Source organism: Ursus americanus, chromosome 3 (genome assembly GCF_024610735.1).
Source record: "Ursus americanus isolate L20-20 chromosome 3, mUrsAme1.1.p, whole genome shotgun sequence".
Classification (NCBI taxonomy): domain Eukaryota; kingdom Metazoa; phylum Chordata; class Mammalia; order Carnivora; family Ursidae; genus Ursus; species Ursus americanus.
In genome coordinates this window covers 90,502,179-90,524,773 of record NC_142129.1, presented here as the reverse complement: position 1 = coordinate 90,524,773, position 22,595 = coordinate 90,502,179, and the positions used below count along the sequence as shown (strand labels likewise).

The window sequence follows — 22,595 nt, the reverse complement described above, 5'->3', positions numbered from 1 at the left end:
ATTCATTGAGCAATTCTTTTTGCTCACGTATCACGTTTAAAGTTTATTCTGTTTAAATATTAGTAATCCCAATTATTTCAGTGTCCACAGAACAAGCATTTGATAGATTTCCATTGATTGATTAATTCCATTTGTAGGAACAATTTGTAGACTTTGGCCTAAGTTAAGGTTTTGGTGTCACAGTTTAGGGTTTCTGAAGGGATTCTAGTTTTAGCGGGGAAAGGCTATTCTGGCTTCCTGACATATCCCTGCTTCAGCCATGTAACATACAATGGGACCCAGTGAGCTAAAAGCCAGTGTTTCTCATTGCTGGTAACCATCCTTCTGGCCTGCTTGAAGCAGGGAGGCAAGATGACTAAGGAGGTGGGCTGGAGAGTCTCTGCGTTCAGTACTCAACGAAACTCCACAGGAATTTACTGAAAGCCCACCCGGGCTCAAGTCAGGAATACCTCCCCCACCCAGCTCAGCACTGTGCCTCCCACTGAGGACAGGCAGATGGGGACAGAAATGCGTCTGCCCTCAGAGAACCAGCCAGGGGAGGAAAAAGGTAAGTCGATTGCAAAATGCCATCAAATCCAATCCTCAGGTTAGCGTGTATGGTGGGAGAGCAATAAGAGAACAAAGAAGGGGACAGTGGTCCGAGAGGAAGGGAGGACAGAAAACCACACGGAAGAGGTATCTGAAGAATCCAGGGGATCGAAGACGCAGAGTGGGCTGTGGTGTGTGCACCGGCAGCCTGTTTGGGTGAGGAAATAGTAAACAGATCCATGGGCTCGGGTACTGAAATGGCAGTGAGTGCGTCCAGGGACAAGTGTGGGGAAACTGAACAAGAATCAGGTAGGGATGGAGGGAGGAGGTGAATTAGGAATTGACAACTGGTTGACCCTGGAGAGGTAGGGACAAGAAGTCTGGGCGGACGAGCCATTCAGGAGCTTGTCTGCTTGGCAACATGCCTGTGCCCAGCCACAAGACAGAGAACACAGGAAGAAGGGCAGAGGGAAAGTCTGTTCACACGGACGGAGCTGCTGTTGGTGGGTACAGCCCAGTGCATATGCCAGCTCACAGCTGGATATGAGCAAATCTGGAGCTCAGAGGAGACTCAATCACATCCAACTGCAAATGGCCTTCGTTCATTTGGTTTCCCGGGTGAGAGCAATGACAGGAAATGAGAGTTGAGCTCTTTTGCTTGTTAGTTTTGTGGGAACTAAGGAGAGTTCATCACTGGAGCATGCTATAGAGTGACCTTCCTTTCATCTTGAAGTCGAAGGCACTGGTTCCCAAAAGGCAGGGGACGGGGATGCCGGGAAATCGGAGAAGGGGCTTCACAAAGGCCAAATGTTGTTTGCAATCACATGGATTCGATCACAGAGGCAAAATTTCCCCCTCTCACCCCCATCAACACCTCGGTTGTGTTTGCTGCACAAGAATGATACTCAAGAATGACCTATCTGTACTAGGTTGGTCTGTTTTCAAAACAAACAAATAAAAAAGGAATTTATTTTTTGAAATACTTTTTCAGTAGAATTAAAAGGGTGGTTTTCATCATCTAAATCATACCCTTGCAATTTTTCTTTTCTGGACAATCTTAACTTCTGGCAGGTGGAAGGAAGAGACATCTTCACAACTCACTTGGGGTGCAGACCTGTGATTTGCATCCTGACTTCTGGGATGTGATGAAACTCCAGTGTGAATTAGATTCTTCTACCACTAAACCAGGGTCAGAAGTAACAGGACCCATCAGATTGATAAACTGCCTTCCTGAAAAGAGGAAAGGATGGATGGGGGCCGTGCAAGGATTAAGTCTTTCATACACATAGTATTTTTATGTACTGTCCTGTGTAGTCTGACTTGGAAAAATTCAAAGAGTTTCTCCCCTCCTCCAGGGTGTTACCATCAGCTTTAAACATGTCCAGAGTTAAATTTGCTTCTGAGAACAAGTGTTTGTGTTAATGTGACTTAATTGATAACAGCCCATGTGAACCTTATTATTTAAGACCTATGCATTACTAAATAGTTTCATTAAATAATGGAGAAGAACTTTAAAAAGAAAAACAAAGAAACCCCACACAAGCACATGGTTTTCATTTTGGCAGTAAGGGCTGGAGAGAGGCTCTGCTCTGAGGTCGACTTCATGGCTTCAGGCAAAACTGGGAGATTAAGCAGAAACTCCAGCAAACCTGGGTAGTTCTCAGTTTTAGAGACACTTAACTCAGTACATGACAAATCTCAGAAATCTTTTGACTTTTTGTGTCGGGGGGAGAGTGAGTAGTTGTGTTTCTTTTGTTTTCTGTTTTGCTTTGTTTTGAATAATTAATGTTAGCTAAACAGTATCACTGTGGAGAGTGATATGAAGTTTAGAATATTTCTTAATAACTCTGGATCGTTTTCTGAGTGACAGAAGCGAGGTAGACACCAAATGATATCCCCTGATGTGGTCAAAATGCCTCCTTTCAAAGAGGGAAGAGAATGTGAGGGAAGGTGTAAAGCATGGTGCAAGGGGGTGGGGGTGGGGGCAGGGGTTGGAGAAGGTGGGGGCTGGAGTCTGAGAGAATAATTGTTTGAAAGAATAATTCAAACAATTCTACACACAACGGATACTTCCCAGACAAATACTCCGAGTGACCCCTGCTAGACGCCTAGGTCCAGAGGAGGATTTACAAGTGCTATAGGATATTAAAACAGAATCACTGCCACCTCTGTTTTGGTTAAACACAAAAGCCTAAAGGTTAAACACAAAATAATAGGTGGCTGTGGTTTTAGATCACCTTCGTAGGACTTGCAAGGAGGTGGAGAAAATTGGTTTTGTAACCCTTCACTCCACATCCACCTCCTGAGTGTGAACATGTTGGAGCATGGTAGCATGTTAGAATGACACCCTCTGACCACGTAAGAATCCTCCCTCCAAGAACCGCTTGGAGAAGACACCCAAGAAAGGACGGGAGGGGGGTGCCTGGGTGGCTCAGTCGGTTGAGCATCTGCCTTCTGCTCAGGTCATGATCCCAGGGTCCTGGGATCGAGTCCTGCATCCCTGCTCAGCGGGGAGCCTGCTTCTCCCTCTGCCCCTCCCCCCCACGTGCCCATTCTCTCTCTCTCTCTCTGACAAATAAATACAAATAAATAAATAAAATTTGAAAGAAAGAAAAGAGAGAGAAAGCAAGAAAAGCAAGAAAGCAAGAAAGCAAAAAGAAAGAAGGAAGGAAGGAAGGAAGGAAGGAAGGAAGGAAGGAAGGAAGGAAGGAAGGAAGAGGACCAACCAGGTTTATCCTACTGGCAGGATTCAGAGGCCAGGGCTAAGGAGCATGGGTAGGGGAGGGAGACAAATAAGGAAATGGAAAGGAAGCCAACTGTGTACCCCTCCTCTGCCCCTCACTGCAGACTTCTGAGTTGAAGTGGGCCTGGGCTGGGGGGAAATAAGAGCTTTCATTTTAAAATAAGTTCTGACATTGTATGATTCCACTGTAACTGACATATGAACTACATTTGAGATGAATCTTGCAGTTGAAAGTGATGTGGGAAAAATCTGTAATCAGCTCACTGCAAAAGTTACAGGATCTTCCCAAGACCCAGCAGCAAGAAAATCCAAAGGTTTAAAATGAACGAAGGATTGTCAGCATCCTCTAAAACCTGCTCCTAAGTTCAACTCTAGGGAGAGGTGAGGCCTGACTATACCAAGAGCCCCACAGGGGACCCACCTCTCCAGCTCAGAGACTCTACCCTGCCCTGCGGCTCAGTCAGAGGATCCGTGTGGAAACATTTGGTGCAACGTCCTTCTTTGCAAAGATAGCATACAACTAGTAGTTCTAATAAATATAAGAAAAGAAACAAATATACTTCCATTTTATATGGTCGGTATTTCTTTACAAGTAAGGGTTGCATACTCAAACCAAGTTTTATATGATCCTAAACTCCTTTTCTCTACAGAGGCAAGTGGTAGTTTCCCTCATGCTGCATTATGCTGTGGGAGGGTTTGTGCAACATACAACAAATTATGGGTAGAAATCAAGTTACTTATATAATATAATGTGACATACACATTGCTTTCCAGCTCTGCCTGATGAAACACAATATGCTTTATTTGGCTAGAATATACAGCTGATCTGTTCTTATAAAATTACTTGTGGCTAAAAGGAGGTAGGTTCTATTTTCGATCAGACCTCACTTACCTCCTTCTCTGTTACTACTCCCCCTTTAACAAATAGCGTATCCTAAAAGTTATAAGATGATTGTAATCTGGCCATTAGTATAAAAAATAACTGGAATACTCACAGATTCTTTGCTGAAAATACCAATTTACCAAGCAAGTAGCTATAGTCTATATAATTGTGATGGACTGAATGTCTTTGTACCCCCACCCACCCCACCAAGATTCATAGGTTGAAGTCCTAACCGTCAGTGTGATGGGTATATGGAGGTGGGGCCTTTGGGATGGAATGTGGTCATGAGGGTGGAGCCCTCTTGAATGGATTAGTGCCTTTAAAAGAAGAGCACAGCTCCTGCCTCAGTGCCCTCTGCCAAGTGAGGATATAATGAGAAGAATGTTCCGCAGACCTCCAGTGGCTTCACCAGACACCAGATTTGCCAGCACCTTCACCCTGGACTTCCAGCCTCCAGGACTATGAGAAATACATGTCTGTCGTTCAAGTCACCCACTCCATGGTATTTCTGTCATGGTGGCCCCAACTGATGAAGACTGTAATGTAATGGGCAGCGAAGTCAAGGCACTCAAGTGCCAGCTCCTCCCTTTATGACTGGGCCAGGTCAGGTGGGCTTGCTGAGCCTCAGTTTCCTTGTTTCCAAGGGGCACCTCGCTTAGAGGGTCATGGTCAGGACTGAAAGAGTAAGGACACAAAGCGAGCACTACCTACACATACGCCCGCAGTCCTGCTCCGTACGTGTCAGGGGATGAGACACTCCAGGGAAGACAAGGACGTGAGACCAGACATTGTGCTCAGAGAGTTCACAAGCTTAAGATCTAGTTGGGGACACACAAAGACATTTTCAGAGGGATTCAAACGTCCAAATAAAGACAGACTTCACAAAACAGTATCAAATTTCAAACCAGTTGCCTCAGAGAGTTAGAGCAATGGCTTTCCAGAGGGTGGGGGAACAGAGCTTGGGGAGGGGTCTGGGTACGAAAAGAGGAATCGGTAGGGCTCCATTAGAAGATTTCACAACAAAATCTTGGTGCAGCTTCTCTTCTAAAGGCAGAAGCTGAGTCTGTGTTGGCCCCAGAGGAGGAAACGTGTCGCCCTCTCCGGGTCACCACAGGGCTTTCCTCTCCATTAGCATTTCTTACCCACTCCGGCTTCACTTATCTGTGTTCCCTGACTGGCCCTAGTAGGTATTTGGGAATCTCATCTCCAAATAAGAAGTCTCACCAACCTCATTAACACTGACCCTAACCTAAGTGAACGTTGGCCGACTTGGGCAACCACGGACTGTGCCCCATCCCTTTCCTTACCCCGTTCCACTGGCAAGAACCCTCCTTCCAACATCTCGAGGGCCGCATTCCACACTCTAAACACAGAGAGACGATAGGCAAACCTGGAGTTTATTTTAGATGGCATCTTTTCAAGTTAAAACTCTTAGAGGAAGTTTTCTTAAATTAAGATCCCAGGGAAAAAAATAATCAAACGATAACAAAACCTCCGATCAACATTTGGGCTGATCTTTCAATAAACTGATGATTATTTGCTAAACATGTCCACTCAAATAAAATTATCTAGTTTTAGCACTTTTTTCCCCCTGCCTGGACTAGTTTTTAATGTCAGTAAAGAGGTTTTTGTTTTTGTTTTCTCTTTTTCCTAAGGCATGATTTTAGAAATCTCTCTCAATCTCTCTCATACACACACACACACACTCTCTCTCTCTCTCTCTATCCCTAAAACTATCCCTTTTAAGCAAGATCTAGAAAACTGAGGACGGAGGAGGAACGAGGTAGAAGAAAACCTCCAAAGAGAAAGACTCTGAGGTAAAGCATTCGAGGCCTCACCCTTCAGGGCCCCTCACTCATTAGCTACAGAACAGAGGCTGTGAGGCAGATCCTAAGCGATTTGTTCCTAAGACCTGTAGAATAAAAATGCACACATGCCTTGTTTCCTTGTAAACGAAAGCAAACAGAAGGATATGTTTGCAGTCATGTATTCTACGACACTTTCTGGAATGGGAAAGAAGTGGCCCATCTTATAGCGAACATGCAGAGAACAACCAGACTATGACATTGTTAATAGTTGGGACATATCTGGAGAAATGATTGCAAAGCTTTTCTTAGAGCAATGATGGGTGGGCATAGTTACTGTTTGGTGAGGAAAAGAGTTCCCAAATACGGGAATGCCCACAGGAGTCTTCTCAAAAGTGTATCAGACTCTACTCTGTGTTTCAGCAAGGTGAAAATAAAGGTTGAAAACTGATGGGCTAGGTGATGTCTATTGACCATTCAAATTCTGAAATGTATAGGTCACGACAATCCCTGGTAGTGAATAATATACAATTTTATTTATATTCCATTTTATGAGAAGAAAGGACAAGAAGTCCCACGAGGGGAAGATGGGAAGATACTGATGTTCGCTAACATAAAACAATTCATTCAACAAATGTCTGTTGAGCTCCTAAGTGCCAGGCCCTGGGGCTTCCATAGTAAACTTTACAAGCGAAGTCTCTATCCTCAGAGAGCTTCCATCCTGATGAGGGAAACAGGCAATAAACAGATGAATATGCGTCATCTGATATCCAAGAGTGAGAAATATTATGAAGAAAAGTAAAGCAGAGGAAGGGGATAGAGAGTGATAATGCGGCGGGGGCAGGGAGCTCACTGAGGAAGTGATATTTGAGCAGACACTTAAAAGCAGTGAGCAAAGTCATGAGAATAGTGTTCTAGACAGAAGAAACAGCAAGCATAAAGCCTCTGGACAAGGGCTTGGTTAGTGAGGGGGCCAGGGGCAAGAGATGAGTTCAGAAGGTAGCCAGGGCCCTGACCATGTAGGGGCTGGTAGGTCACAGTGCCAACAGGATGTAATGGGAAGCCCGCAGGCATTCTGAGCAGGCAGTGGCATGATTGGATTTATGTTGTAAAAGTTTATCCTTATAGAGAAGAGACTGTAGGTGGGGCAAGAGAATCAAAGACCACAGATAAGAGGATACTGCCATAGACTAGGCAAGAATGAGACGAAGCTAATTAAGGGCTTCCCAGGAAAGCTTGTTTATATACTCATTGACTTTGTTTTTTTTCAAGATTTTTTTATTTATTAGAGAGAAAGAGCATGAGCGAGGGCGAAGGAGAAGCAGACTTCCCGCTGAGCAGGGAGCCCAACGTGGGGCTCGATCCCAGGAACCCGAGATCATAACCTGAGCTGAAGGCAGATGCCTTACAGACTGAGCCCCCCAGGCATCTCTACTAATGGACTTCAATCCAGTGAGAGCTCCAAGGGCCCTAGGTCATGTGCATACTCTATGCAATTCTCCTTCCCTCTTGGCTTTATCACAACCTAAAATGGGAAGGAAGGATTTATGAAAGCACTGAGTCTCAGACATGCAGACTGCCTTAGGTGTAGACATCATTATTGCACAGAGTACCAAGGAAGTGTTTCAATCCTGGATCCCCACTTTGACACTAGTACTATTATGTTCCATGAAATAGCTCCCTGCTTCCTGTTGTTTTATATGGTACTGCGCAGATCTGGGAAGTTTTACTGAGAACAAGTTCTATTCTCTAAAGCCACAATGTAAGGAACACTTTTTTTTTTCCATTTCATTTTATTCGAAGTGTGTAAATAACGCTGTTAAACAATATCATAAAAGAAGACATTTGATATCATCTATGCTAACAACGAAAAATTTCTACTTCGTTTTTTTGCTCCCAATAAAATGTATTCTTTGCTAAAATTTTACTGTCAGTAAGTTTTTAAATGCATGGAAAAAAAGATTTCAATTATAATTTATAACCCAAGCAAGTTTTAGCATAGGGAGCCAATTCTTTCGAAAGGAACAAAACCCCACCAGAGCTTACTTTGAAACAATATTTAAGGCTTCAATCCACGGAGATTTCTAATACCCCTTTTCTAAGTGGAATTCAATTTTCCCATTTGTAAGTTTGCCGATGTTGGTGGCTGCAGAGAATGTGCCTGTGGTCAGGCGGTTTAGGGAAAATGGAAAGAATGAAGGTGCTGGTTTTAAAATTAAACCTGAATCTTTCACGTGCCTGAAGGATCATGTCCAAAAGAAATTGCTCTCCTTGGGGCCAAAGGTACTATCTTACCATTCAAAATACAAAGGGCCAGAAGTTTATTTATACCTTCTCCATGATTTGTTTCCCAGATCTGGCTTTCGACAAGCACTTCCTTCAGGAAAACACACACTTTTCCTCTCTCGCAGCCCAATTTCCTGTAGGAGTGCCTCTTTCAAAAATGGTAATCACAGCATCATTCTCCTGTTTTCTGGTGACACGCACAATATTCACATTCACACATGCAAAACACCTTTCAAAACAAAATGAGGATAAAGCTGAGAAAGGAGAGGAAAGAAATGTTCTCCTTTTTCCCAAACTGGCCCTCCTTATTAAAAAAATAGTAGCTGCTGCTGTATCTTCAGAGCTTACAGTGGGATTTCCCATCTACACCTCTCATTTAAAGGCAGATTCTTCCTAGTGTTAGATGTAGATTTATGTAATCTGAGTCACTAGTAGAGTTTTGGTCTACCCCAGGCGATTATGGGATACCCAGGGCCTCTGTTGGAACATGCTAACGCAGAAGTACTCTTGTGTTCCAAGGTGAAGGTGACAATGAGGGTGGGGAGTGTTCCATGTCAAAGCTGTGAGATGACCGCGGTCTTCGTGATGACTCCTTTAAGGAATGGGTCTGTTCTTCTGCCCGAAGTGAGGGTCTTTGGGGCTGTGTCCACAAGAGGAAGAAGGAAGGGGCAGCTGAGTTACGTAGCCTTGCTTCCTGAACACAAAATTATCATACAAAACTATCTTGTAGACTCTTGGCAATGCTGTGGTTTCCTCTAGATTAAGACTTAGCAAGGTCCCTAGAGACAGCTACCCACGGGCGGTGGTCTTGGAAGCAAGCCTAGTTGTCCCTACACCACAGCAGCCTCTAGAAAGCTGCTGAGTGAATGTTACTGCCAACAGAAGCCACTGCCATGAAAACACCACTCATGAAGGAAAGAGGATGTTCCCACTTATCGATTGCTACGCACTGAATGTGTCTTTCCCAAATTCATATGTCGAAACCAATCACCAATGTGATAGCATTTGGAGGTGCAGCCTTTGGGAGGTGATTATGTCATGAAAATGGAACCCTTGTGAATGGAATTGATGCCCTTACAGAAGAGGCCCAGAGAGCTCCTCTCCCTTTCTGGCCTGTGAGGACACAGCAACAAGATGGCAGTCCATGAACAAGAAGTGGGCTCTCACCAGGCACTGAGTCTGCTGGCACCTTGATCTTGGACTTCTTAGCTGCCAGAACTGTGAAAAACTAATTTCTTTTGTTTATGAGCCACACAATTAATGTAATTTTTTTTATAGCAGCCTCAACAGACAGAGACATTGGTCATCAACTTGTACTCAAATCTTCCGATGACCACATTTCCTCAATTCTAAGACTATCACACTGACTTTTCAAGAGGGAATAAGAAATACCCTCATGACTGAAGGCACACATTAATATAAATAATCATAATATATCTGCCATAGAATAAAGGATATATTATATTATTAGAAATAATAATGATCATAAAAATACTCGACTATGTTGAGCCCTCCCTAGGCTGTGCATTTAAACATATTACCTCACTTAATCCTCATAAAAACCACAGCCCTCTGAGTTGGATATAATTTTCCTCATTTTCCAGATGAGGAGACTAAAGCCGATGACAAAGTAAGAAAATTACGAAAAGTGATGGGACCTGGAGTTTTGTGACTCTGATCTCACGCCCAGGCCCCTCTGAGTTTCTGAGATATAGTGCCCTGGAAGGGAGCCACCAGTGGGTAGCCTTCCCCATGGTCCCAGTGAGACCCAGGGGTAAATTTGAAGGAAAAAGGCCATAATTTCACACCAACAGTATAATTAAGTGGCCCAAGACCCTGATGTAAGCTCTGTTGTTTCTGATGGCATGACAATCAAATACCACTGCTGCCAAGACCCAATTTTTAGGAGGTAATGTGGCAAACTGGAAGGAACATGGCTCTGAGGCCTGAGGACGTGGGGTTCGTAAACATGTAGTACAGGAACCGAAGAGCGACATTTCTGATCAGTGTCGACACGATGATTTGTCAAATAAATGGGGCTGGGGAAATTGGAAATTAGAAGACAGTTTCCTTACTTCTCAAACATCAAACTAAATTCCAGACGAACCAACAAAGTTTGGAATAAAAATGAAAGCATAAAGATCATCATGGTGATAGAAGAGTGCTGGGTCTTGATCGCAGTGATCATTACATGTATCTACACAGGTGATAAAATGGCTTAGAATGAAGCACACACATTGCACTGCTCTCAAGTTCCTGACTTTGATAGTGTATTATAATTACATAAGACATAACCATCGGCGGAAACTGGGTAAAGGGTACACAGGACTTCTCTACTATTTTTGCAACTTCCTGTGAACTTATAATTATGTCAAAATAAAACGTCAAAATAAAATTTAAATATAATCATAAAAGAGATAGACCATAGTAAAACTGAATAGCTGAACTTGGCATGGCCAAGGAGGAATCCGATTTTTTAAAATTGATACATTTAACACCTATAAATAAAAAATTTCTAATGTCCAAAAATATAAAATTGAAAGGCAGATACTCAGATGTTTTTCACATATATGACAAACGAGGGTTTAGTTAATTTAGTGTCATTTATATCCTGGTTAAAAGTGTGGACTCCGGTCGAAAGAACCAGAATCTTTGGATTAAAAATCATGGCTCTATCAGCTGATAGGATGTGACCTTGAGAAAGTTACCTTCGCTTCACCATCTGTGAGATAGGGATGGTGCCTTCCTCAATGAGCTGGTGCAAGGATTAAAAGAGCTAATAATCAAATAGTATCTGAAGCGTAGTAACACATGTAGTATTAGCTGAATTATTTGTTGTTCTTATAATTGTTACAATTCAATACAACAACAAAAAAAATATAAATCCTTCTGTGATGCCAGACTCTCAGATATTCAGGATCTGGCTGGGATAAACTCATTCTTGATAACTCTGGACAGACTGGCCTGATATAATGATATCCTCATGCTGAGTCAGGCCTGGAAATTTATCCTGACAGCTGATGATCTGTGGTAAGCAGCCCTTCAGCCTTGTGCTCACCTGTGAGCTAGAATTCCTTGCTCTCTTCAACACGTCTACCTCTGCAGTTATTCAACCCGCCTCCCATCTAATGGTGCTTCAAGTCCACTGTAACCAGGTAACGGGATGTTCATGAGAGCCCCTTGTGCTGGCATCTACTGTCGTCATCTCCCATGCAACACCTCTGTTAATCCTCATAGCATCCTTGTTGGGTAGCTATGACTATCCCTACTTAGTGAAGAGAAGGTAACTCAGAGAAGTCAGTGACTGCCCAAGATCACACAACCAGCAAGTAGTAGCACCTAATCTCAAAACCAGTTCTTCTGAATCAAAAGTCTGGATACTTCCAGAGTGATAGGACCCCCTCTGACCCACATTGTAGACACCATGTCTAAGCTAAGATTCCTAATAAGGATCAATGGGGCTCCCCATTTTTCCAGCATGGGCTTTTGGACAACTTTGTTGACTCCTGACAGGTTTTACTTCTTTCTTCCTGATTCTTGTCAGTGTTCCACATAGGAGTACTTAACCATGCAAGTCTCGTCTTGGCAAGTCAACTGCTCTGACAGGCCGCACTCTATGTGTGAGCACATGTTGCTTTCTGTGTTCTGTAAGACACTTTAGAGCTCTGTCTCCTCAAATAGGTGGGAAGCTCATAGAATACAGGGAACACATGTTGTCATTATGTGTATCCACTCAAAACAACTAGTACAGTGGACTCTAACTTCAGATTGTTGGCCTCCTGATCTGGAACAATGCTTGAAAAGGCAGACTTGGTCCACATTTCTATTTGAGAAGCTTTTGTGTATATGACTGACCACCTGGATTATGAGTCTAGAGACCTGAGTATCAGTTACCCTGGTCCCGAGGAAGAGAGAATATTTGCTCTATTGCTAGCTCTTGGAGCTAAGAATGGAATTCTCATAAAATGACTACCCATCGTGATCTTGAGCAAGTGATTAAACTATACTGGATCTCTTTCCCCACAACACGAAAGGAATTTATCACTTTTCAGGAAATCTACTGCAAGATAGCACCTCCCATCCTTCCACTCTCCAAAGACATTTGAGTACTTATAGAGTAAGTGGGAAGAGGAGAGGGCTCAACACATACACACATTGGGCCTGGGCAACAACAGCACTCATGGAACATAAGACAGACAGACACCGATATGCATACACATTTATTCTGTGTGTGTGTGTGTGTCTCTGTCTCTACCTCTCTGTGTCTCTGTCTCTCTCTCTCTCCACTCCCCCACACACAATGCATATTTCTCTTATTATAATACTCTATGTACATATTACTTCGATGTTTTTCCTTGGAATCACAAAACGGGGGCAGGAATGGTAGAATGGCTTTGTTAAGCATACAGAAAAAAAAAAAAAAACGCCTCTAGCCAAAATTCTTGCACACCGTGTGGGCTGGCTTGAAAGTAACATGGCTTTTGACAGTAACATGTTCCATGTTTAGCTCGGGTTTATAGGTGAGGGCCCCATAGGATAAGAAACTAGTCCAGGAAAAGACTTTCAGTGACCTTTTATGGGGCTGGAAATCCCACACGGGCGCGTGCAGGGCATTCATAAGAACACCTTGTTCCACCGTTCTCTCAACCCTGAAAACATGGGGCACTTGTGTGGACAGATCACCACCAAACCAAAAGTCACTTTACAGTAGGTTGACCCAGAAAGCAAAGAAGGTTAAAGTGAGGTGGACACAGTGCCTTTAAAATACGTATAAATCTAACACACCAACGGCTTAGGCTCCAGACGGCAATGCTGAGCACACAGGGGAAGAAAAGGCAGATAGATGCCCACAGCCCAAAAAGCTGAGAAGGCAATTTGTGGCTTTTAGAGGTAATGAATAATGATTTAACGTGGTTTTCTTCACTCTGCTGTTTTTACAGAAAAGTCACATGAAAATGCGTGTTTTCCACTCTATTATTTCCCTCATCTGAAACAGTGCCAAGTTGCTCTCACATTAGGAAAACTAGCTCCACAGAACCAACAGTTAGAAACTGGATTTTAAGTGTCTTCTAAACTTGCTCCACAGCCTGCCTGCCCATCCAGCGAAACGGTAAAGACACGGAAGAAATCTGGTCATTGATAACTATCTCTCTACTGCCACCTAGACAATCCCAGGGAGACCTGGCTGCTTTCACATGGCCCTGCCTCCGGCAGAAGGCTCCGGCTTCCGGTGCTGGTGAGGGTTATTTTGGGAAGCTAGTGCTTGGCTGATGACAAAGTGAGAATCACATCCTGTGATGATATAAGCCAGGTGGGTCTCCCACTCATCTGAGTCTCTTATGCATGTCTAGCACGTGGCCTTGACAAGCCTGGGTCGGCGAAGGGTCCTCACAGTGGCTCAGAGGCACACCAGAGACTCCACGCCTGAGGCTCAAGTTTGGGAACCCGTCCATCTTCCTTTAACTTGCTGTCTGACTCCAGGCAGCACCTCAACTCCCTCCAACTCCATTTCCTCCACTGAAACGTAGGGGGAAGGCCCCACTTGCCTACTGCACAGAACTGCTTAGGGGCATTTTAACAAGATGGCGGTGTTGGTCTTAGGAGCACCCCGCGCCAAGCCCCCGGGCCGCCCAGCACCAGTCAGAGACGGCCCACACCGGCTGGGCCGCTGGGTGCCAGCGTGGTGGATGAGCTCAGCTCTCAGAAGTGGCTGGCCTGGCTGAGACAGGGGTGCCCCACCACACTCACTTCCTAGAGTACGAGTTCAGCCAAAGCCACATTAAAAGATGGTTGCTTCACGTTGGCAGAACTTTTCAGGAGGCACCAAATGAGGGTGTGTGGGAGGGGGAGTGGGCAACAGTGTCATAAAATGACGAAGCCGAGCAAACGTTTCCTGTCCTCACATTTAAAATCTCCGATGGGGGTGGAAGGCAGCCTCAGAGGCCCGGGGCTTTCCTGAAGAAACTATAAAAGGAAGGAATGATAAAAGGAGCCAGGGTTTTAGCAGGCTACTACCAACCAAAGCGAAGAGGGGGAGAGAAGTTTCTCTCTCGGCCCCGACCCTGGCTTGTAAGCTTCAGGCTGGGTTTGCTGCAGGAGGCTTTTCAGAGGGGATGTGAGCTGTGGGTTTGTTTCTGTGGTAGCTCTTTTCTCCTCAGTGAGGGGCTGGAGGTCGTCAGATCTCGTCCTCTCACATTCCCACTACAGACAGATTGAAGAAGTTAAACAGGAATCTGTTTGTGCATCCCACACCTCCCAGTGGTCTCTGACAAAACGTATTCCCTGCTCAGAAAGGAGCCCTTGCTATATGAATTCTTGCTGCTTGAAATCAGGACAAGAATCTAGTTGGACACAGGCCATAACTTAGATATAAAACCATTGACACAGTCGATACACGTGTTTCTTCCCTGTGATTTCCGGGACAAGGGAAAGTCATGGAGCCTTTCCTCTGACACCTGTCCATTTTCAGTCACCACAAAGATCATGAACAACTGATCTGAAGCAGAACAAATGGAAAACTGTTCAAAATACTCAGATAGCATGACTGGCCTATTTCCATCAGCTTTCCAAGTTGCTCAAACCATAGCATTTTGGGGGATGCTTCCCATGATGGATTCCCTGAATGGAGTCAATGCTTAGGTCTCTCATTTCATGACCACCTAAATCCTGCAATGTCAGATCCCGTGCAGGCAAGGCCTAAAAGACCCATCCCCTAAGAAGAAGAGAAGTCCTCTTGAATGTTTTCAGCGTTTCCAGTCCTAAGGTGGGACTGGCCACGTGAGAGCAGGCCCACGGAGCTAATGATTGTGCACTGTGCAATTTAAAACGCAGGGTGTAAGGCGGTCTTCAAGAGGTTCCACGCATCTTCAGAGTTCCAGGAATTGTATTTGACTCACAACGTTTAGAATTCTTCACCCACACTTACCAGTGTCATCATCCTCCTTGTCCTTGTTCTACCCTCCTCTAGAAATCAAGAGACACACGCAGCTGCCTACAGCAACCACAAAGAGTTCTCCAATGAAGCAAAGTCCAACAAAAACGGGGAAAAAAAGTTTCAGAAAGGCTCCGAGTTTTAGTGGCTCCTGGGTTAAATCAAATAACCCGGGTACCAATTCTGATTCTGCTAATGATTAAATAATGAAATACACCCTTGATGGATTTCAACTTCTTTAACATTAGATAATTCATTTGACCTTCATAACAAACCTCTGAGTGAGAAGGGGAAACTTTGTCATCCCTAATTTGCAGACGCGCAAGCCAAGTCTGAGGTCTGCCTAACCTGCCAAAGGTCACATTTCTATATTGGCCGAGCTGTTGTCAACGCAGCCTTCTTGCTCAGTGAACACGCCATGTGGCCTGAGCTCCCCATCTACCCAAGTTATGACCTCTTTTACCCGAACACACAGACCTACTCACTCTCCACCCTCTGTACCCCTTAGCAGCTGGTTTTATCATGTGATAAGTTTATCTCCATTACTTGTTACTCATCTTAGTGACCCTCAAGGCCAGAAACTTCACTAAACGCAAGGAGCAGGGGAGGCCCATCTTTGATGGCCCGAGGACACGGCACTGAATCCATCTTGCATGCAGCATGCACTCCGTAAATATTTCGCAAGTTAAACCAAACTGAATCAATCTGATAAAACTGCAAAGCAGGTAAATCTTGTGCATCGCCCTTCATCCTGCAATGCCTTGTTCTCAACCTCAACTCCTGCCAGTTGAAACCTATACTCCCAGATCATTCAAACACATAAACTGTATGAATGATAGGAACTTAAAATGCTTTATATCACTGCAGGTAATACTTGAATCCGGTGAATGTGGCTCTGATTAATTTCAGGCACAGCCAGAAAGTCTGGGATGACTTGGGAGTGTCAGGGCCTTCCCAGCAGGCCAGAAATCACATTTAGAACTCACTGGAACTTCAGCCTGTACCGAAATCACAGGCATTCACAGTCACCCACCTTGGTTTTCCTCATCTATGAGTTGAAAAGTATGAGTCATAAACTGTTGGAAGTATTTTTAACTCACCAATTATTTGGATAGTAAAATGTAATGTTTCAACCCTAACTGAATGCTAAGGACAATCTTAGCAACCAATTAGACAGAGTTGACTTTGAAATCAAAGAACAAGTCCAAGAGAAAAAGAGTAAGCTCTCTAAAAAGATGATGTTGATATCCTGATATGTGTAACTCAAAGCACCTGTGAACCTTCCATGCAAATAACCAACTGCTTCCTCTTTGATGGGGACCATGTGAGGAGGTCTAACCCTGAAGGAGACTGCATCCCGAGCACCCTTCAGCCCTGAGCTTGCGCTCTGCTTGCAGACGGACACATGCTAAAGCGTCTGTACTCTGTCCTTGAAGATTCTGGAGACTTGGGTCAGGGGTGAACCCATGCCCTGGCTTCAGCCTTTGTAGTTCACACCTTGAGCCCCTAAGTTCTGCCCCTGCCGTCTCCTCCTCCTTGGCCCCTCAAACAGCCTCAGTTCAGGCCACCTAAACCTGCATGACTCATCTGATGGACACCGCCTTTCCCTCCCCAGTGGCCCCTAAGCCCTAAAGCCACCCCTGTCCCAGCCATGCCAACCAACCACTGGCTACTCCCTGTCACGGCTCTCCATCCATTTCCAAAACTTGCTCATGCTGTACTTTGCCTCGAACGCCCACCCCATGAACTCCCACTTGCCCTTCAAGACTCAGGCCACACAACCTGGGAAGTCTTGACTGACCTCCAGGTTGAGTTAGAATCCCTTCCTCTGTTTTCCAAAAATCCTGAACATACATCAAGCACAATGTTAATGACACTGCAGAGGAATTCCTGTTAACGTCTCTACTTGTGACCTCAGAGGTCTGGCAAATGTCTGGAACATGGGAGAACTAAGGAAAGAACGTGCTTGCTGACTGACTAATTGAATGAATCTACTGCAATAAGGTGGTGTGGTCCTATCTATGACCTCGGAGTACCGGGAAGAGAAGGTCAAACGTTCTTTGAGATGTTCCTCAGTGCCTAACACAGCGCCTGGGGCAGGTTACCAGTTAGTTAAGTAACACTGAACCACGTAATTCTTCCCCTGACCAATCTCTATGCATTCAGCCATCATGTGTTGACCGTCTACTACATACACGCATTCTCCAGGCATTGTGGAAGAAATAACCAGCTAAACCAAGGGTCTGGAAGGGTCTGGAGTCAAGAGGAGTAATAGATTTATAAACAGAGGTGAGTCATACAGATCTGAGGGAACAAGCAGCTGCTCTTTGTAGGGAAAATAGGGAAGATTGAGCCAAGGATATGAGTGTGGAGACAGATCTTAACTGATGAATACACAAATATACTTTTTTTGAGCCTGTTTGAGCCTGTGTGTGTGCATGTGCGTGTGTGTGTGTGTGCACGCGTGCCCGAGTGTGTTTTGGATCCGTGCTACTACGATCCACAAAATATGCTGGTATGAATATTTATGCAAATGCTAATTACACACTAATTACACACTATAATCTAAAACTCCCCTTGGTTATTTTCTGCCAACACGACGTCCTCTTGCACATCTCTCACATTTTAGCTGTTCTTCGGATGACAGTGGTTTTCACATTCCGCAGACCCTGGTTTACCATCCCTGAACTGCTTCCTCTCCCGAGTCCTGTTAATCGCTCATGTTTATTACCATTTTTTCAGCTGCAGTCATTGTGAACAGTAGAGTGTTTTCCCCCACAGTAATAAATATTCATGTGTTTATGAAGTAACAAAGAAAATGTTGCTGAGCATAAAGAGTTGATGTCAACAGTCGGGAGTGAATGAAACACAACATTAAATCTATTAGCATTCCCACATCTTCCTGGAGGCTTAATTGTTTCAGACAAGAGGTTGAAGCCCCGGAGTCTGGAGGTTTTGATAATGACTACAGGATGGGAAGGGAAACAGAAGATACAATTGGCCCGTCAGGGCTCTGTGTGTCATTCCTGTTTCACCACAGCGCATGGGTAAGAAGCTTTTTCCCGTTGTTTAATTTATCCCTTGGAGACTGGGATGGTCTGTGAGTCCAAACCAGAGATACAGCCTGGGCGGTGATAAGCCGAGCCCCGCTAGGAAATGAGGGGTTGCCTGCAATGGGGACTCCGAGTTTGAACTCATATTTGTGACCCACTTAAATGTACCTACTGGCTCGGGGATGACTACTGTAATGACACAAGTGTAAATTTCGTTTTCCACAATTCCCGTCTGATGGTGTCTAAGAAGCAACGCAAAGTTACTTAAAGAGTGCTTTGAAACAGTACTTTCTTCCGCAGTGCATATCCTACCATTGGAAGAATTCAGAGATTAGCATGGTCCCTGCGCAAGGATGGCACATAAATGCGGAAGTGCTCTGTATTTAAAAAGAGAGAGAGAGTGCTTTGAAATATTAACTGATACGTGCTGGGCCTGGGTGCATGCAGGTGTGCATACAGGACACTAAGCAAATGCCCATTAGATGTACGATATCAGACAGAAAAGAGAGAAGAAAGAGGATTGTTGCATGTCGGTGTGGTGTCAGGCAGCAGACGAACGCTTTGTACTCAGGAGAGCACTATAATCCCAGCTCTGCCACTTGCCAGCCGCGAGACCTTAAGAAAGCTGCTCAACCTCTCCAGGCCTGTCTTATCATCCCCTTGATGCAGTGGTTGGTAACTGGGGGCGATTCTGTATGGGCTATTTGAGTGCAGATGGCAATTTCACAACCCCCCCAGTAATACCCTGTAAGTACTCCTCTTGCACCCAATGCTGATGTCCACCTTTCCTGAAACCAAGGCTTATGTCAGAAAGCAAAGGGCTGGTCAGCACAAATGTATCTGACTTTCAAGCCAAAGCCACTAAATGACCAAGTGACCCAGTGGCATCGGACAATCTAATCCCCCCAAAATGTCTCTTGGGATGCGGTCCAGGTCATCCTCCTACTTCTTGAGGCCAGGCGCTAATTTTATCTTAGAAAGTGCCGCACCATTTCCTCGGCAGTGATGCCTTCTTAAAAGGAGAGATCTGGCCACGGATGGCAAACATCATTTAATGTCTCCTTTGTTTTGTTTGTTTAACGAGACCAAAAGAGGACAAATTCCTATCCTTCTCATTGACTTCAGCAAGGGCAGGGTTCTGTTTAGAGACCAGGAAGAACAATGTGGAAATTGTTCACTAACAATGTGAATCATTTTCAGACAATCCCCAGAAAATCTGGGATAAGTTAGGTGGAAGAGAGATAGATGACAGTATGCAGAAAACTTTATTTATGAATGTTAATAAAATTTCGATTGCAAAGGAAATACTAGAGACAAAACTGAAAAGCCCTACATTGAGAATGAAGCTTATTCCAGCCTGAACTCCGAGATGCAAACAAGCCAAAGACCGATTCATTAAGTGCCAAGTTCAAGAGAGGGATGGCAGGCTAGAGCTTACAGCTGGAGAAGTTCCCCTCCTCGGGGTTTTGCCAAGAGCCGGCTCACATGCTTTGCAAACCATGATAGATATGTGAGGGCGAACCTGACATCCTTGCTGAGCTTTCTCTGTGTCAGCTTTTTGCAGCATGGAAACAAGTGGGTAGGTTTTGGACGAAAGGTAATCTTCCTCATTCACACTTGGGACCTTTGACAGAAATTTTCAAAATGGAAAAGAAAAATGGCAGCGGGTCAAAATCAAGATTCTAATGTTTACAACATCTGGAGGTCGCTTTTGAGGAAAATGGCTGATGAAACCAGAATGGACGGGTACTGATATGAATATGCACCCCCAAGAAATATCCAGGTAATGTGTTGGTTATACCGTGGAAAATGACATCTTCAATTTGTTTGAGCCATGGAACCGTTTTCAAAAAGTGTGGTGAAAACATGGCAGGGCAAAGTTTTTGGGAAGGCTTGACAGGCTGACTTCTATTTTCCACAGGATGGAATGAAATTGCTTTAAAACGGTGATGGAAAGGTATACCACTCCTTAGATCCCTCCAGATCATGGAAAGAATAAATATTTTACCTGCATATAGCAGCTAGGATTTGTGAGGAAGTGTCAGTTAAAGTGTCATCAAAGTAAGATGAAGGCTTCGAAATTCTGATCCTGAGGAGTATGCTGGACATCAAGCTCAAGTAAAAAGCCAGGCTCTCTAAAAGCTGGTTCGTCTTTATTCCATGATTATATCTTCCAGAACATGTGCCCAAATGCTTTATACTCTTTGAGAGCCAGTATAAACATGGTAGCCAAACAGTGTGACCTTTGCAGTCCAAAGGTCTGGGGTCAAATTCCAGTTCTGATATTTGTGTGACTTTGGGAAACTTATTTAACCTCTCCGATCCTCAGCTTCCTCATCTGTTAGGTGGGCATAATAACGTTACCTGCCTTACAGGGTCATTGTATCAAACATTAAATGAGTGAATGCTTGCAAAGCATTTTGAAAGAACAGTGCCTGAAATATTTTAAGCCTTCCATCAATTCTGGCTCTCCTCATCTAATTGCATCCTCACACAGACCGTGTGAAGCAAGTACTATCCATCATTCTCGTATCACAGATGGGAAAGTGAGGATTTGATAGGTAAATTAACTTGCTCAAGAACAGACAGCTCATAAGTAGTGAAGCCAGTACTTGAAATAACCTGTTCTCAGGCCAAAGCCCAAGCTCCACTATATCATGTATTTGGGAATCTGACTGTGAAGAGGAAGAGTTGGTCTCTCCTACTAAAGAAAATAGCTGCTAGGGCAGAAATTAGGAAAATTCCCAGTCCAGGAAGTAACTCTCCATAACCTTCTAGGGGGCATCCGCAACTCCCTTCCTCTCCCCAAAGCCCCTACAACAGGGGTGAAGGGGTGTGACAGAGATGACCACTATCAAAATTTTTCTGCCCTCAATTTAATCAGGTCGCCCTCTTAACACTTAGCACAAAGCATGAATATTTGAAAGCCTTTCTCCTTCCTCCTTCCCAACAGCCTTCCCAAGAATGTGCACCTCTCATCACCACCAAGTCTGTCATTGGTAGAATTTTGCTGCCTGAGTGAATTTCCACTGACTTCTGGGTGAAGGCAAAGAGACCTAGCAAGTTCTCGCAGGATTTTAAAAAGTGTTGGTGCCTGAGCCCTATTTGTACCTGTCTTTCTCCTGGGACCCTCCCTCCTCTGCCACCATCCCTACCAGGAATCCAGGCTCTCTGTATTGTTCTTGGGTCAGTGAAAGTGTCCACAACATCAACAAATTTAACAGCTCCATTTTTCTCATCCAGTTTCCCCTCAGTGATGGTTCCCATCCTCTTAGTACATGTTCAAAGACACCTTTTGCACTTTCAGTGACTGTACCATGGAAGCCCATAGAATCAGGACCTTCAAGCTTTCCAACGTTTGCTGTTGCTATTCTTTCGAGACCTCGAATATCTTCTCCTTTTCCCTATCCTGTCCCCCAGCTGTTTGCCCTGTTAACCTGAAAAACTCCTACCCCTTCCCTAAGGGGAAGACAAATGCCACACTTCATTGCAGTTTTCCTAGCCCACACGAACATCTGTGTCCCCTTGCAAGGCAACATTGTTACCTTCTTTGCATTCTTCAATTTCTCATGATCCTATCGCACACCATATCATAATCTTTCTCTGTTCAGCACCTAATATAGTCTTGAGATGTAATAGCCACTCGACAGGGTTTACTGAGAAGAACCATTAAAAGGTGACTGCTGGAGGCGAGGCAGAGCTGGTGTAGTGAGAACGAGTATAATTTTTGATGTCAGAGGGATCTAGATCTAATTCTGGTTCTGTTACCTCCTAGCTATGTGACCATAAGCAAGACCCCTATAAACCTCTGTTTCTTGACCTATGAAACAGACAGTATTGTTACAAGAAGTAAATGAGAAAGGAGCATAAACATCTTTGCTACACTGTGCACATCTGACAAATTTTTGGATCTCTCTTAAATTTTGCATACATTTTCTTCTCTTTATATTCCTCCTCTCCTCCTCGACCCACACACTATTTCTTCTTAGAACAGAGGAATGTAGCTGTTGAAAGTTTGGGTAAAAGAGAGTTATAATGACAGGTTTTAGGAGAATCCCTTCGAGCAGAGTCTCAGAGAGGGAGATAACCGCTTGACTTGAATACCACAAACGTGGTATCAAATGTAGCCTTAGTGTGGAGATGGATGTAGGATTTTTAAAAAAGATTTTATGGATTTATTTAAGGGGAAGGGCATGAAATGGGGGAGAGGCAGAGGTAGAAGGAGAAGTAGACTCCCTGCTGATCAGGGAGCCCGACACGGGGCTCGATCCCGACTCTTGGATCATGACCTAAGCTGAAGGCAGATGCTTAACTGACAGAGCCACCCAGTCCCCCCTGGGTGTAGGATCATAGGCCAATGGACTTA

General features: G+C 44.4%; 1 protein-coding gene and 1 non-coding gene across 6 annotated transcripts in view; one reads left to right on the top strand and one right to left on the bottom strand.

Moving 5' to 3' along the window:
* The window catches only part of SUGCT (succinyl-CoA:glutarate-CoA transferase), a 696,086-nt gene that overhangs the window by 138,771 nt on the left and 534,720 nt on the right, over window positions 1–22,595 (bottom strand). The gene's annotated exons all lie outside the window — the stretch shown is intronic.
* LOC123789734 (U6 spliceosomal RNA) lies at window positions 18,514–18,616 on the top strand. Its single transcript, XR_006778894.2, has one exon. It is a non-coding gene; the product is annotated as a U6 spliceosomal RNA (small nuclear RNA).